The sequence below is a fragment of the Sinocyclocheilus grahami genome, unplaced genomic scaffold, assembly GCF_001515645.1.
Source record: "Sinocyclocheilus grahami isolate Dianchi unplaced genomic scaffold, SAMN03320097.WGS_v1.1 scaffold244.1, whole genome shotgun sequence".
In the NCBI taxonomy this organism is placed as follows: domain Eukaryota; kingdom Metazoa; phylum Chordata; class Actinopteri; order Cypriniformes; family Cyprinidae; genus Sinocyclocheilus; species Sinocyclocheilus grahami.
This window is the reverse complement of record NW_015505423.1, coordinates 1,131,120-1,136,199: the sequence shown is the minus strand read 5'-3', so window position 1 is coordinate 1,136,199 and position 5,080 is coordinate 1,131,120. Positions and strand designations below refer to the sequence as shown.

The window sequence follows — 5,080 nt, the reverse complement described above, 5'->3', positions numbered from 1 at the left end:
TACACACACGTGTACACACACGTGTACACACACACGTACACACACACACACACACGTGTACACACACACGTACACACACGTACACACACGTACACACACACACGTACACACACGTGTACACACACACACGTACACACACACGTACACACACACGTACACACACACGTACACACACACGTACACACACACGTACACACACACGTACACACACACGTACACACACACGTACACACACACGTACACACACACGTACACACACACGTACACACACACGTACACACACACGTACACACACACGTACACACACACGTACACACACACGTACACACACACGTACACACACACGTACACACACACGTACACACACACGTACACACACACGTACACACACACGTACACACACACGTACACACACACGTACACACACACGTACACACACACGTACACACACACGTACACACACACGTACACACACACGTACACACACACGTACACACACACGTACACACACACGTACACACACACGTACACACACACGTACACACACACGTACACACACACGTACACACACACGTACACACACACGTACACACACACGTACACACACACGTACACACACACGTACACACACACGTACACACACACGTACACACACACGTACACACACACGTACACACACACGTACACACACACGTACACACACACGTACACACACACGTACACACACACGTACACACACACGTACACACACACGTACACACACACGTACACACACACGTACACACACACGTACACACACACGTACACACACACGTACACACACACGTACACACACACGTACACACACACGTACACACACACGTACACACACACGTACACACACACGTACACACACACGTACACACACACGTACACACACACGTACACACACACGTACACACACACGTACACACACACGTACACACACACGTACACACACACGTACACACACACGTACACACACACGTACACACACACGTACACACACACGTACACACACACGTACACACACACGTACACACACACGTACACACACACGTACACACACACGTACACACACACGTACACACACACGTACACACACACGTACACACACACGTACACACACACGTACACACACACGTACACACACACGTACACACACACGTACACACACACGTACACACACACGTACACACACACGTACACACACACGTACACACACACGTACACACACACGTACACACACACGTACACACACACGTACACACACACGTACACACACACGTACACACACACGTACACACACACGTACACACACACGTACACACACACGTACACACACACGTACACACACACGTACACACACACGTACACACACACGTACACACACACGTACACACACACGTACACACACACGTACACACACACGTACACACACACGTACACACACACGTACACACACACGTACACACACACGTACACACACACGTACACACACACGTACACACACACGTACACACACACGTACACACACACGTACACACACACGTACACACACACGTACACACACACGTACACACACACGTACACACACACGTACACACACACGTACACACACACGTACACACACACGTACACACACACGTACACACACACGTACACACACACGTACACACACACGTACACACACACGTACACACACACGTACACACACACGTACACACACACGTACACACACACGTACACACACACGTACACACACACGTACACACACACGTACACACACACGTACACACACACGTACACACACACGTACACACACACGTACACACACACGTACACACACACGTACACACACACGTACACACACACGTACACACACACGTACACACACACGTACACACACACGTACACACACACGTACACACACACGTACACACACACGTACACACACACGTACACACACACGTACACACACACGTACACACACACGTACACACACACGTACACACACACGTACACACACACGTACACACACACGTACACACACACGTACACACACACGTACACACACACGTACACACACACGTACACACACACGTACACACACACGTACACACACACGTACACACACACGTACACACACACGTACACACACACGTACACACACACGTACACACACACGTACACACACACGTACACACACACGTACACACACACGTACACACACACGTACACACACACGTACACACACACGTACACACACACGTACACACACACGTACACACACACGTACACACACACGTACACACACACGTACACACACACGTACACACACACGTACACACACACGTACACACACACGTACACACACACGTACACACACACGTACACACACACGTACACACACACGTACACACACACGTACACACACACGTACACACACACGTACACACACACGTACACACACACGTACACACACACGTACACACACACGTACACACACACGTACACACACACGTACACACACACGTACACACACACGTACACACACACGTACACACACACGTACACACACACGTACACACACACGTACACACACACGTACACACACACGTACACACACACGTACACACACACGTACACACACACGTACACACACACGTACACACACACGTACACACACACGTACACACACACGTACACACACACGTACACACACACGTACACACACACGTACACACACACGTACACACACACGTACACACACACGTACACACACACGTACACACACACGTACACACACACGTACACACACACGTACACACACACGTACACACACACGTACACACACACGTACACACACACGTACACACACACGTACACACACACGTACACACACACGTACACACACACGTACACACACACGTACACACACACGTACACACACACGTACACACACACGTACACACACACGTACACACACACGTACACACACACGTACACACACACGTACACACACACGTACACACACACGTACACACACACGTACACACACACGTACACACACACGTACACACACACGTACACACACACGTACACACACACGTACACACACACGTACACACACACGTACACACACACGTACACACACACGTACACACACACGTACACACACACGTACACACACACGTACACACACACGTACACACACACGTACACACACACGTACACACACACGTACACACACACGTACACACACACGTACACACACACGTACACACACACGTACACACACACGTACACACACACGTACACACACACGTACACACACACGTACACACACACGTACACACACACGTACACACACACGTACACACACACGTACACACACACGTACACACACACGTACACACACACGTACACACACACGTACACACACACGTACACACACACGTACACACACACGTACACACACACGTACACACACACGTACACACACACGTACACACACACGTACACACACACGTACACACACACGTACACACACACGTACACACACACGTACACACACACGTACACACACACGTACACACACACGTACACACACACGTACACACACACGTACACACACACGTACACACACACGTACACACACACGTACACACACACGTACACACACACGTACACACACACGTACACACACACGTACACACACACGTACACACACACGTACACACACACGTACACACACACGTACACACACACGTACACACACACGTACACACACACGTACACACACACGTACACACACACGTACACACACACGTACACACACACGTACACACACACGTACACACACACGTACACACACACGTACACACACACGTACACACACACGTACACACACACGTACACACACACGTACACACACACGTACACACACACGTACACACACACGTACACACACACGTACACACACACGTACACACACACGTACACACACACGTACACACACACGTACACACACACGTACACACACACGTACACACACACGTACACACACACGTACACACACACGTACACACACACGTACACACACACGTACACACACACGTACACACACACGTACACACACACGTACACACACACGTACACACACACGTACACACACACGTACACACACACGTACACACACACGTACACACACACGTACACACACACGTACACACACACGTACACACACACGTACACACACACGTACACACACACGTACACACACACGTACACACACACGTACACACACACGTACACACACACGTACACACACACGTACACACACACGTACACACACACGTACACACACACGTACACACACACGTACACACACACGTACACACACACGTACACACACACGTACACACACACGTACACACACACGTACACACACACGTACACACACACGTACACACACACGTACACACACACGTACACACACACGTACACACACACGTACACACACACGTACACACACACGTACACACACACGTACACACACACGTACACACACACGTACACACACACGTACACACACACGTACACACACACGTACACACACACGTACACACACACGTACACACACACGTACACACACACGTACACACACACGTACACACACACGTACACACACACGTACACACACACGTACACACACACGTACACACACACGTACACGTGTACACACACACATGTGTACACACACGTGTACACACACACACATGTGTACACACACACGTACACACACGTGTACACACACGTGTACACACACACGTACACACACACACACACGTGTACACACACACGTACACACACACACGTGTACACACACACACACACACGTGTACACACACACGTACACACACACACGTGTACACACACACACACACACGTGTACACACACACGTACACACACACACGTACACGTGTACACACACGTACACGTGTACACACACACACATGTGTACACACAAGTGTACACAGACACACATGTGTACACACA

At 49.9% G+C, this 5,080-nt stretch overlaps 1 protein-coding gene across 1 annotated transcript in view; it reads left to right on the top strand.

Moving 5' to 3' along the window:
* hsf2 (heat shock transcription factor 2) overlaps positions 1-5,080 on the top strand; it is a 15,981-nt gene that overhangs the window by 635 nt on the left and 10,266 nt on the right. The window lies entirely within an intron of this gene.